The 14,066-nt window shown below is 40.8% G+C and overlaps 1 protein-coding gene across 7 annotated transcripts in view; it reads left to right on the forward strand.

Moving 5' to 3' along the window:
• FAM110B (family with sequence similarity 110 member B) overlaps positions 1–14,066 on the forward strand; it is a 113,863-nt gene that overhangs the window by 77,021 nt on the left and 22,776 nt on the right. Inside the window, exon 3 of one of the 7 annotated variants that reach the window (XM_027638756.1) lies at positions 2,452–2,588. The exons of the other annotated variants lie outside the window; for them this stretch is intronic. The gene's annotated coding sequence lies outside the window, so the exon portion shown is untranslated. The remainder of the gene's footprint in view (positions 1–2,451; positions 2,589–14,066) is intronic. 7 annotated transcript variants of the gene reach the window in all.

A 14,066-nucleotide genomic window follows, 5' to 3' on the forward strand; every position in this document is an offset into this window, starting at 1 on the left:
ATTGCTTGTTACCTGGGAAAAGAGACCAACCCCCACCTCTCTAGAATTTCCTTTCAGACAGTTGTGGAGAGCAATAAAGTCCTCTCTGAGCCTCCATTTCTCCAGGCTAAATAACTCCAGTTCCTTCAACTGCTCCTCGCAGGACTTGTGCTTCAGACCCTTCACCAGCTTCATTGCCCTTCTCTGGACACTCTCCAGCACCTCAATGTCTTCTTTTGTAGTGCCCAAAAGTGAACACAAGACTTGAGGTGCAGCCTCACCAGTGCCAAGTACAGAGGGACAATCATTACCCTAATCTTGCTGGCCATGCTATTTCTGGTCATGCTCCAGGTAAAAGATCCAGTAACATTTATCCAAAACCCGTTAAAACAAAGTTCCTTCTCGTAGTAGGACCTGTCCAGATTGGTTTTCCCCTTCGTGAATCGTTTGCAATGATTCTACGGCAAGCTTGGCTGCTTTATTTGCTAGTGAATATTCAGTAGGTTTTGCTTCTCTGGTGAACTCTCTGTTAATCTTTGGCTAAGCCTATAGCCAGTGGGAAAAAATCCTCCCAGGTTACCTTACTTTGGACTGCCCATGCTGCCTGTGCTCGAGGATGTCCATGGGGGAGCACTGCAGTTTTGAGCCAACAGGATAAGAATTATGGGGCAAGCTAAAATTGCTATCCATTAAGCCTTTCCCCTCTGGATTCATGTGTAATTGAACAGTTGTGCACACAGTTGTGCAAGAGCCATTCTTTTGTATAAACAGACTAGTTACTGTGTTGCGTGAAGTGTATAATCCCTTTTTTTATTTTTTTTTTAAGAACTACAGTTGAAAAAATACAAATGTTGAGTCGGACAGCTAGAAATCAGCTTGAGTAGGTGTGGTTGTAAAGGAGCTGTTGGAGCTTGCCCTGCCTGGGACAGCTTCAGCCACTGCAGGAGACTGGGTGCTGGGAAACTCAAGCTCCAACCTTCCAGGGAATAGCAGAACCCCAAGGGAAAAGAGTCAGGGCTTCCTCCCTTTCACCTTCCGCTAACATGGGACCCAGCTACATTTCTCACCTTCCTGCAGCTACTCGAGTTTTACTCTCTCGACTGTGGGAGGGTTGGCTTTGCAGAAAGGTGGGTAGTCTGCTGGTTTGACAGCCTCAGCACCCCAAGTGCTGTATTTATCACCAGGGAGGTCTGGCCTCGGTGCCGGCTCCCCCCCCAGCGTTTGTCAGCGCTGGGTCGAGGTGCCGGCACGGCAGCAAGCAGCCTCCAGCAGAGATAATTCTTATCATGTGTGCTGCTGGCTCAGCTCCGCTTTTCCTCACATGGTGACAATTTCTGCCTGCCATCGGTTCCCCCTTTGTATCCCAGTCATGCAGGCAGCAAACACAGCCAAAGGATGTGTCCTCATGCAGTCTTAGTGTTTGGGACTTCAGTCTCCAGCAGCAAACTTGGGGAAAGTGAATTCTTCTTCCTAATCTCTTTGCCATTTCCTGACATATTTGTCATAAAATGTCTCCTATGCTGACTTTGTTCTTTAAATTGCAGTGGGACTGTTGTCTTGTTCAAGATGCAGGTCAGCAGGAAAACAGTTAAGTGTGGAAAAATACGCCGTTGCTGTTCACCGGGGTCAGAGCGACCTAAATTCGAAATGGTCTGTGCTCCGTGGCTGATCCAGCATCCTCAGGCTGCAGCCTGTCTGTCTGCTGCAGTTGCAGACCAAGAACAAATTTTGTTGAGGAGCAAGATTTCCACCAATTTAATCTACTAAAATTTGGAGTTTAGAAATCTGGGGCAAAATGAAGGGAAATAGTGAAAGCAAGAGAAAGAAATGCAGAAAAAGAGAAGTTGTAATTGAGAAGTTTGAGTGAAGCACAAGATGTGTTTTGGTCATATGCTGGAGTGTGTTTCAGCAGTTCAATTTGTTAATTTTCTAGAACAGGCATGAAATTGCTATATTTATGTATATTAAAATTAATAATAGATTACAAAAGCAACCCGTTAGCTTTTTTTGGGTGGGAGGAGAAACTAAGAGCTGCCTGAAGGCAAAACATTTCTAATTGTTTGGGGTTTTTTTTAGTTTCATTTTTTTAAGAAAACTCCTTTTTTATTGTGTGTTTTGCTGTTGCCCACACTGATGTTGGAGGAGAGCATCTGTGCAGTCTGCATAAATTGATTCAAAGGGTGGCCGACTGTGCTCGGTGCTTCCTTCAGGTCATGGCTACCACAGTTTACTGCTGTCTTTTAGGTGTGCATGAGCCGGGACACACACGTCCAAGATGTGGGAGTGCGAGTTTTAGGAGCACTCGGCAACAGCCCCCGCACATGCCGAATGTGATGCCTGCTCACAGGAAAATACAGAACAGAAAAAGCCAGGGAGGTTTTCCTGAGGAATAGTAAGGTGAAGCTTGTAGGAGCATGCCTCGCATTGCTTTTGCTGTTAAAAGCAGACACATTTTTTTTTGTTTCCTTCTAGGCCACAAAATGCTCCCGACTTCTTTCCTGATGCCCAGTGATGGCATCAGTACCCCAGGGAAGGGATCCTGCGCTTCCCTCTTGGACAAGGGACAAACCCTGGGTCAGTGGTGAAGACTCAGGAATGTTTTTTCCAAGGTCTGTCTAACTAATCTGAAGAATTTTTGGGGTTTTGATAGGGTTTTGAGCACAACAGAAGTGAAGGTTTGGGTTGGGTTCTCTCCCACACCTTTTTTCCTTGATTATGAGAAATTTCTGGGTGGTTGTGCTGGTTGAACAATCCAGAGGAAAACAGCAACATTCCTGCAGGGGCTTGCAAGAATTTATACTGGGTTTTTGCTGACACCTATTTTTATATCAGAGATGGCAAAAACATACTGACATATCTAGTCTGTCTGCTTGGGAATACATTTCATTTCCATATGCATCCAGCCTTGCAGTGGGTTTGATAAGCTGGGTTACTTGTTTTAGCTCATCTGTACTTCTCCCTTCCCTTGGAGCTGATCCAGAAAAATATCTTGAAAGAGAAGGCTTTGTGTGAGGAGAATGAAATTTAATTTGCATTATGAGGAAAATTTGAAAAGTTTTCACAAAATGTGATGACTAGATTTGATATCCTGTAGTTTTAGTTAGTCCAGAAGAGATTTTTTTTTTTCTTCTCTCTGAATCCTAGTAATCTGTGGGGATGGTGATCATTATTATTTTTATTCTTTGGTATTTTGATCTAGGAACTAAATAATTTCTTTAATGAATAGGTTTGCTCTCTATCTCTGACGGTGTTTCTGACATTTTCCACTTACTCTTATCTCCCCCTGCCATGAGGTAGGTTGTGTTTACTCTGTATAAAATTTTTTGCATTATAAACAGTGACATTTGCTTAGGATTTTCATCCTTCTCTGCGGGAATTGGAAAAGTATGCACGGTAGGAAAGCAGTGTTTTTTTTGGCATTCAGAACAAAATATATCAATAAATACTATAAACATACACACACATATACACATATATGTAATATAAAAAAGTTAATATTTCCAATTAGTGAGTCTGGAGGAGGGCAGTGGATGGATCACAGGTCTTAGGAGCAGTGGCTGAGAGAGCTGGGGTTGTTTATCCTGGAGAAAAGAGACTCCCTTCAATAAGGGGACCTTATTGCTTTCTGGAACTACCTGAAAGTGAACTGGGAGTCAGTCTCTTCTCCCAGGTAACAAGTGGTAGGAGAAGAAGAAATGGCCTCAAGTTGCACCCGGGAAGGTTTAGATTGGGTATCAGGAAAGTCTCTTCACTGAAAGGGTGGTCAAGAATTGGAACAGGCTGCCCAGAGAAGTGATGGAATCACCATCCCTGAAGTGTGGCATGTGGATGTGGCACTTGGGGATACAGCTTAGTATGATGAACATGGTGGTGCTGCATTAATGGTTGGACTCGATCTTAGAGGTCTTTTTTTAACCTTAATGATTCTATGATTCTAATTATCTCTTTTCAACTTCTAAGCTTTCTCCTGCAACACTGAAATTAATGGCAACATTTTGACATTTCAGTTACTCATTTTCTACTATAGCTACAGATGGTGAATGAAAGAAGGTAAATGAATTCAAGCAGGGAGAAAAAGCTATTTTATAAGGATTAATAACATGAAGTCAAAAAAGATCATGAGTGAACTTTTAAAGAAGTTTTCACTGGCAGGATGGCATATATTTATCTTCCAAAGCATGCATGACATCACGTGAGAAAGGTGCAGTCTGCGACATTGATATAATGTGAAAATGTAGCACTTACAGATTTATTTAGCAATTTAGGGGGATGCTACCCCAAGTTATTGTGCTTCTATGTACTTAAAGAGAAATGCACGTAGGTATTTAGGTCTTGCACATTTACTGACATGAATTTTTTCAGAAATAGCAGTAGTTGTTCAACTTTGCGCACTGTGGAAAACAGGTATATATTCATACTTGTTAAATTTATTTTTATCTGCCTAGAAGAAAACCAAAAGATTTACCCAAACACCATGCCCAAAATTCAGAATACTCTATGTTTTTGCTGAAGTCTTGGAGCAGTTACAGAAAACTAAAAGAACCTAGGAAGAAGGAATAAAAAAAGCATATGCAGTTGTTTATTTTAAATACTCCCCAAATTGGTGATTCTGACAGATTTTTCTTGTGGGCTGTTGCCTCCGGTACATTTTAAAATATGAGGCTTAAAAACCTGATTTTTTGATGTACCTACTTATTCCTGTTTTGTCTTATCCTTTTGCTTTTTTCCAGATATTTTTATCCATGTATTTTAACCCTATATTTTGTAGCGAAATTCAAGCTTTCAAAAAGGTTCACAAAATCAGCAATTTAGCGTATGGTTTGTCACTTTTATAACAGCTGTAAATAAATAAATAATAAAATATTTACAGCACAAGGGCAGGCAGTTTTTGTGATAGCCCCTTTTCATATAAGATTACAGCTAAAAAGAGGCGAAGTGCTAAGTTTCATAATTCACCGAAGTTTGACACTTTTAAAGTTTGTGTTATAACAGCACTTCATAGGCTATAGATGGGGCTGTTTCAAGTTCTGTTGTAAATCTGACTTTACAAGGCTCTAATGTTCTGTAGGCTAATAAAAATCACTCTAGGATTGAATGTATGAAATAAAAAATTTGGTGTTTTTAATATATTTTAATGCTCAGGGTATTTTGTCATCTTAGATTTTTTTCACCAAAATTGCATTGCTCTTGAATTTTGTAATAAATCTTAAAGCTTACCTTCATGTCTGAGGGAGGAGGGGGAAGAAAGCAAAGGAAAAAAGAATAAGGCATCCCAGACATAGAAGTCTTGTGTCTGCACAGTAAAGTTTAAGGTATCAACATGAGCTTTTGGCACTGGAGAAAAGGGCATAAATATTGAGCATGAAATATAGTGTAATAATAAGTGATAACGTTTTCACATGGTTAAAGTATAAGCCTTCCATGAGCTACAGAGGATGAGGATAAGCTGTAAGCCCCAGAAAGTTGGCTTTTCTGGAAGACTGCCCCTGTGCACTGCACATCTCTCCTTGTTTGAAATGCCTGAGTTTAAGCAGGAGAGGAAATTGTCTGACCTGAAATTTTGAGGTTTCACTTAGTTTTTGCATAGTATTGTTTGAAGGATTCACCTGCTTGGCAACATACTATGAAAATGCAAACAGTTTGGAAGCGTGATCTAAAATATACATCTTGATTCTGCGTAAGCAGCGGTAAGTCACAGGAGAATTTAACCCTCAATCAGCATACTGCACTTTGCCATGTAGGTGATCGTGGTTCAAGGCAGTGCAGGGCTGCCATAATGTTCCCAGAAACCTTGCTCCCTTCTCTTTGCGGTAGTGATGTGAGAACAGTGAAAACTTAGGTTCAGGAATACTGTATTAACATTTCCCTCAATCCCCATGCAACTTTGTAATTTATGCTAGTTGTGTTCAGTATTGAAGTAGTTGTTTCTGGCTACCTTGTCTAATCTGGAAAGAGTGGAATATCACACACAAGGGTGCCACCACCCCGCCTGTGACCTGCAAGGCTTACAATGGCCTTGTCAGCAGAAAGGAAATCCATTCAAGAGCAATAAACATAAGGGCAGGAGGGACTCTGGAACAAAGACCTGCAAATTTCTCCTGGCCGTTCTCCTTCCCCTGCATCTGTGGGCTTGATCACATTAGTTTACTAAGTGAAATATAATAAGCTTTCAGAGGGTCAGGGCTTGGTGGCAGTAGCATGCTATCCTCCTTCACCAGGTTGTGTCCTAAGCATTGCTGTTCTGTGCCGTTTCCATGCACAGGGCACATTGGATTTTTTTGCTGTTTGGTGAAGAAGAGAGAATTGAGGAAGCTGTTGACTCTGCCCACCACATAAACTATGCCGTGCAGACCCACAGGAGCCCCAGCAGTCACAAACCCTGGCAGACAATGCACATTTTGGACAAGGGCACACTGTTGTTTTGTCTCTAATTCACAGCCACTGGGAGGGACCCTGTGGGCTGGGCTCATTTGGACTGACAATCAGGCTTGCATTGCGCAGGTGCACAAGAGACCTGCCAGGAGAAGAAGGGGAAATCAGCATAGAATAAAAGCAGCTCGAAAGGATAGCATGTCCTGTGACCTTTGTCCCTGATGAGGTGGCCAGCTGTCAGCTCCTCCCATCCACCTCCAACATGACCTTAAGTACAGTTTAAGACTGCTGGCTGTTTATCTAATGTCTTTTGTTGTTCTTTATACGCACTTGCAGCAACTTGTGTAAGGATTCAAACATGAACATAAAAGTGTCTTTTCAGATTTTTAGGTATTGCCTTCATTCTGGGTATTTAAGAAGCTATAGTCCACAGATTTCCTTACACTTAGGCAAGAAAGTGACTTTTCTTTCCATTAAATGCTGTTGTTTCAAGGGAGGGAGGGAGGAATTGAAAACTAAGGGGACTTCTGAAACTAAGTCCCCTTTAGATATCCTCTGTGGTAAAAAAACAGTCTTTTTTAATAGTATAGTTCTTCATATAGCTAGACCTTCACTTCAGCACTTTTGTATGCTGCATTGTTTGTGTTTTCGAACTTGAGCTTAAAACTGCTAGGGCAGCTGGGGACTTCTTTTCCCTAGCTCTGGTATATGAGGAATTACTGGACCGAAGAGAAGTTCCCCCAAGAAGGAAGACAGGGACAAGAACTTCAGGTGAGCACATCAGGACTCCTCCTAAAGGAAGGACATTAAGGTATGTTTGGTGGTGTGAATGCTCTATTTGCCTCAGTTTGCATCCTTTGAATTCATATTGTACTGAAATCATGCTCTATCAGGCAGGACAGTTGTTCAAGTGCCCAATGCTGTGAGATTGCATGACAGCAAAATCCTTTTATAATGATAGCACCTGGTTGGAGTATATCTGATTGTGTGTTAGACACATTAGACATAGGAAGTTTTGTTTTAGGAATTGTAAAATAATGTGCCTGCAGGCAACTGTGAGGCTTTGGTGTGAGGAGGACTGTGGAGAATGGTTTCAGAGGTGTAATACAAAAAAAATACTTGCTCATTTTAAACCTTTGTGCCCTCTGTAGTTTGATTTCAAAGTAAGCAAACTCTTACTTGATTCAGTTTCTGTTCCTAGGAGGGTTTAGTTACGGGGCAGAAGCACAGACAAGTTTGAACACAGATCAGTTGTTTGCTTTGGTTTTATGTTCACTGGTATCAGCAGTGCATGGTGAATTGGCAGCACAGCAAATCCTGTGATAAGAGTGAATGTGTGGGCAGTAGACTCTCCCCGTGTTCCAACTTGAAATCTTCTGGATGTCTTCTGCTGTGAATGGCATTGAATGTAACTCGGGGGTACGTTATTACATATGATGGGAAAGCATCTGAGTGATTATTCTTGAGAGGTGCTGTTCCTATTTGAAGGGAAAGGAGGGGAGTGGAAACTTCTCTGTGTCGGCATTGTGATGCAGAGTGACTGCCTGTGGGTACCATCTCTGCTGGATTTGTGAAGGCCACTGAATAAAGCCGTGTTTAGGCACATACATTTTTAATGGCATGATGGTTTTGGGATGGCTTTGTGTACTTGTCTACTACCAGATTAGAAAACAGGAGTAGTCTTACTAAGCCTTTTGTCACATGTTTGTTGAGGTTGTAGAAGCACACAGCAAGGATTGCCTTTGCATTGTGTAGAAAGTGAATTCTTCCTTGGAGATCTACTTATTTTTACTTTTGGGGGTGTGTGGATTTAACTAAAGAACATGTGTTCACACAGTTATGCCATTTAAATTAAAGTGGGGTGACTCAGTGTGTATTCAGTGCTGCAAGCCTACAGCGACTGCAACAGAACATTTTATTGTCTGAAGACAATGCTAATAATGGCAGTATTAAAACAGCGTTGTAATTTCACAAGACGATATTCTGTTCCCAGAACTGCAAAGTGACAAAGATATTTGCCATTGTCAGACAGGGGAACAGGAGCTGACCTGCAGTGCAAACAGCGCCCTCCGCTTCTGCTGGGCTGGGCTGGGGTGCCCTGCCCCTCTCTGCTCCTGCTTTCTGGGACCTGCTCCAGAGTTTGTCACACCAGCGAGCACCCTTGCAAAGCGAACACTCCAGCAGTCGGTTGTGCTGAGAGCTGTTGTCACACAGCCACTTCCCAGAGTGATCCTACTCTAAGCTGCTTTCATCCGGCAGGTGAGCCATCCACCAGCATCCTGGCCAGCCGAAATGGCTGGGAGGGCATGTTCTGCTTCTGGCTGCCCCTCACCTATCGCTGCTGTAGTGTTTGGCCCCACCAGGTATGCAGTTGGCTGAAGGAGAATGCAGTATAGGTGTAGTCTTTTGCAGTTAATACATTGTGATTTCCATAGCATTCCCATAACTTATAAAACAACGGTTCAGAAGTGAAGTGTTTTACATTGATTATGTGTTTCTTTACCATGAGCTTTCATGGAGGGATTGCAGGATTAAAGCAATGTGGCTGTGGTGACTAGTGGAGGGCAACTATGCTGTCTTTGTAGCTGAGGTGTAGCTTATAAGTGCAAATAAATTGTCACTAAAAAATTAATAAACATTACATATATGTTATTAATCCTTAGCGCTACCTCTTACTGTCTAAAAACAATAGTAAGTTCTTTATCAAAACAGTTGTTAATAATGCTTGGATCCTGAACAGGTGCAGTGGTGGGAGCTATATAGATTTATTCTTTCATAGGAAATATTAAAAATAAAACATTTCCACCCTCCTAAGTACTCCTGTTCAGTGGGTTCCTGGTATACTGCTGTAATAGTCACATTGAATAATGACAGTGTGGACAACATGATGAGAAAATGAACCAAAGAAGAGATTGTTGGTGGTGTGGAGACACTGGTTAGAAATCTCACCAACTTTAAACCACATTTGTAGTATCATGGCTTACATCCAGTGTGGACATCATCTGCAGTATGAAGCCATTTGGAGGTTCGATGATGAGCACATTATATTAACATTGCAAAGTTTGCTTCTATGCATTGGTAATTAGCAGGTAAAATAGCTGTGAATCCAGACTGAGATCTTGCACTGAACATCTTTAAGATGCAAAGCCCCTGAGGACTTGCTTCTTTAGTGACTCGGGGGAGCCATGTGACAAAGTACCATGTTGTGGTTGTGCGTTGATTTCAGTAGCTTCATTTTGGAGCTGTGCTCATCTCTTAAAATGGATGTTTTTAAAATATAGTTTGTGTTTGATTGGAATACTGAAGAAAAAGAGTTGATTTAAGGAAAATTGAATGGGGGGAGAGTGTTGCATGTTTTACAGTGTTGAGATTCCAGGCATCTTTGCTGTGAAAAATGGGCATTTAATTGCCCAGTTTCTGTGTGGGTTTGCTGAGTTGCTTTAGTTTGTTTGTTCTCTGCCAGTTTCTAATAATGCTATTATTTGTTTTCACTAAACAGAAAAAAATTAATTCAGTGATCTCTATTGCTCAGTGTCTGCTGGGAATACTGCTACTGAATTGTATCACTGCAAATATTTGTACGTTCTTGCTTGTACTGTCAGTAGAAACGTTAGGGAGAGCCAAACAGTCTAACTCAAGATTGCTTACATGTCCTCTATTTTCTTTTGATGAAATCATTGCACCATTCTACCTCAGCGTGATCTTCCATGAGCTGCAAGGAGCAGATCACATCATTATTATTGAGCTGGCTAGTTCAGTCAATGGGATATGCACCACAGAACTTTATGGGGTACCCTCAGCAATTTCCCTCCCTAGTATATGTTTTGTGGCATGAGAAAATCTCCTTTGTTTCTAAATAGCAGTATTTGTTATTCCCATCACTTGGTTCTGTCTCCTCTGTGTGCCCCTGCATACCTGTATCTTGAGTGCAGTGTATTTGGGGACCGTGTGCAGTATTACATGCCAGCCAGGCTTGCATAGAATGGCACAGCCCATCAGCCCTTGTTTAGCCCCTACTGACAGTTAAACACTGGCATTAGCAGCTTTTTGACCTTCTCATCCCTTTCTCGAACTGATTCTGTGATGCTGTATACACAAAGGAGTCCTGCACAGCACTGCCTCTTAACTCACTGTCTTGATGAATATGTTATAGGTGCCTGCTGCTAAAAAGGAGAGATCATACTTTTTTGTCTGGGTAGTTCTTGTTCTCCTCCTTGTGTTTTCTTGATTTCCTCAAGTCCTCCTGTTTTGTGTGCTGTTGACAAGTAAATCACCGAGAGATGCAAAAAGCAGAAAAGCAGAGGAAATGCCTGGTACATACTGGGAAGCAAATATCTCAGTCTTTCAAGAATGGAAAAAAAGTAGAGAGAGAAAGAGGTCAATATATATGGTGATGAATTTAAACATGTACTTATTTATTACTCTGCCTTCCATGTCTGGATCATCTGCTGCTGAAGATAATGTGAGGCAAAGAGACACTGTCTTTTGGCACCATTGAAACAGAGGTAGCAAGATGAGATCAGAAGATCATACAGGTTGGAGGGGACTTCCAGAGGTGACCTGCTGACCGGACTGGGTCCCGTGTGATCAGGTTGCTCAGGGCCATGTGCAGGACAGTTTGAGCATCTCCAAGGATGAAGGTCCAGCAGACTCTTTGGGCTCCTGTTTCACTGTTCACCTCCCTGACAATAATAAAGACTTTTCTCTGTATAAGGCCTGAATATCCTATGTTGCAGCTCTGGCCAGTGGCTCCCCTCCCTCTCTGTGTACCTTTGCAGACAGTCTGTGTTCCCTCCTGTCAGGCAGTAGCAGACAGTGGGTAGGTCTCCCTGTAGCTTTCTCTTTTCAGGCTGAAAAACACAGTGTTCTCACCCTCTCTTCCTCTGCTCCAACCCTACAGCTTGCTCTGGTGGGTCAACATGGGTCTGGCAGTGGGCAGCCTGTAGCGCTCCAGGCAGCGTGTCTGCAGGAATAACTCTTTCCTGTTCTGCATCCTCGATAGACCCCTGAGATTGGTTCCTCTTTTCATGTCAACTGATCTTAAGCTCTCCCTTTTTCAACCTTTTTGGGCAACATCTCCCAGAAAGTAACATTTTCAGACACTTGCATATAGTATGATGTCACACCGAAATCTATGTATGGTAATGGAAAAAAACCCCGACAAATAACTGTTAATTCTTAACTTTGTTACTTTTATCTGTTGTGTTGTTCATTTTTACAACTACCCCCAAGTCTGACTTTTTTCTTGAAGAACTTAAAATGTGTTGTCTGGAGTAAAATTAAATATTTTGCAGTCAAATGCAACAATCCAACCCAAAAAGGTGAATGCTACTCCAGGTCAAGATTCTATGTGTAAACCATATTCTGTTAGCAATTGAAGTGGAAAAATGGCTCTTAAATAGTTTTTTCTGCTGCTTCCCTATTTTTTTAATATTAAGTTTCCCCTGGTATTTCAAGAACCTGTATACAGATATTGTATACTCTTACAGCAAATCCAAACACAGTTTAGCAGGGCAAAGCACAGTTGGAGACTGGCTCAGTGCCCAGAGCCTGCTTTTAACCTCTGCAAAGGCCCTTCTCTTTCTCAGCAATGCTGAGTGTGGTATAGATATTTCACATTTTCTTGCAGGAGAGAAAAAAGAAAATCTCAGGTTAGAATTTCTAAATTTTAGTGAATCAGATGTAACAAGTACTAGCCTGATAGAAGACACCAGATTATAAAGATCCTAAGAAACAGGATAAGGCATACTGTTAACATCCAGGTTAATGAGCAGAGAGCTATGGCACTTGATGAATTCTCATGTAATTTTTGAAGATAGCCATTATCTCCCAGCTGAAAATTCACACACAGTTTTTCTGTGTAGATATTCTAAAAGCATTATGGTTTTCAGAATATGCAGTGTGAAACAGTAGGTTTTTAACTCTTTTTTTATGTGCTGACCATTAAATATTGTCTAATGTATGTAGGAATTCTGTGTGGCTAATTTAGACTTTGGACAGTACAGGTATATTTGAGAATTCCTGTGGGGTAATCCACACACTCATCAAGGAACTATTGACTGTAAGTTAAAGCAAGTAGTATGTCAAGAGATTGACTACTTGATTTTATGTTGTTATTTCTCACTGACTAAAGAAATTGGATGTGTCTCTCCATCCATAAAGTAATCCCAACATAATATTGAACCACTCTTGAAAAGCTGTTGCTCATAGCATGATGCTCCTTTTGGAACTTGACATAATGTGCATCCCTTTACAAGGTGCATGCATAAAATATTAGAAAGGTGGAGTTTGTGACCTAGTTAGAAGTTATGTGCATGATCTCTTCTCCTTGGCTGAACTGAGGAAAAAACTAGAGTGGGAGATATCTTTATATACAACAAACCTTGTCTTAACTTTTGGTTTGGTTTCTTTTAATGAAAGGGTTATTTATGAGTGTGTGCTCTTTTGAACATAAAATAGCTAGACATCAGAAAACTTAGTATGCACAGTGAAATTTAATTAGGGAACAGCATAAAAATCAAAGATTCTTTTGTAGAAAGGAAGCAAGAATCCTCCTTTGGTACTAGAAGCGCGTATGTAGCTAAGTCCTATTTTCATCTCCTCCTCTTCACCAAGAGGTGTTAGTAATAGGCACGTATGATCTGCTGCCAAGGGTGATGGGTCAGGGATATGAGGAGGAATGGACTGCATTCCTTCATCTTGCATGGTGTCTTCTTCATATAGCAAAGGTGCATGAAGTCTAATTTTTTAAAAGGCAGTCTTTAACTTTGTACATTCCAGTTTGAATTGCTAAATTTGGTCTTCACAGACACCAAGCACCTATTTCATGATCTCAGTTTGACTTCTGGGTGCTAAATAGCTCTTGAAAGTATGCACAGAATCTCTGAATTGAGGCTTAATTAACCATTCCCATGAAAAACTGAAGCCTAACTTTTTCAATACCAAAATTCATCTTTCTTCGTTTGGTAAAAATTTTGCAAAAGTATATCTGTTTATAAAAATGTTTTTATATCTATTAACATATACGGTAACTGTTGGGCAAGGTAATAAGCATCAGATGTGCTCCAGTTTAACTGCTCCAACTTAAGTTATTTATTTCAAAAATTGCTTTTCTTCTGTGGTATATTAGTCAAAGATGAATACAATTACATGTGTTCAAACATCTGTTCAATGTTAACTCTCAGAATGAGAGGTTACGTGCAAATTTTTGTGACTCGTAATAATTGTGAGACTCAAAAAAACAACCCCAAATCAACACACAATAAAAAAAAAAAAAAAGAAAAACCCACAAAAAAGCACAACTATGCAAATGGAGAAGTAGAGGATTCCTTTATGGGAAACACCAGATACACGTTTTGAGCGAGATAAAACACTGATACATGCAGATGTGAGTATTTCATATAAACCATCAAACCTTTTAAGTCACCTTATGCTGGCAGTACCAAAGCCAGCAAAATTTTCCTGTGTTTCATGCAGGGAAATGTCAGTGATGAACTGAATTTTATTAACTTAAACATTTTCTATTTCTCTTCTGTGGCTTTGTAACTGTCTTGGGTTTTGTTTTGTATTGTTTTCCTCGTCTGTTATATTGGGATTTTAGTTTTGTTTTCAAAAAAGCAGTGAGATTCATATTTTTATGAAGAAAGAAATGCTTGGGAGGTACTTAACATAATTTTTGTTTTCAGTTATGGCAAACACATTGTAAGTAACCTGTG

Source organism: Corapipo altera, unplaced genomic scaffold (assembly GCF_003945725.1).
Source record: "Corapipo altera isolate COAL_440 unplaced genomic scaffold, ASM394572v1 49, whole genome shotgun sequence".
Classification (NCBI taxonomy): domain Eukaryota; kingdom Metazoa; phylum Chordata; class Aves; order Passeriformes; family Pipridae; genus Corapipo; species Corapipo altera.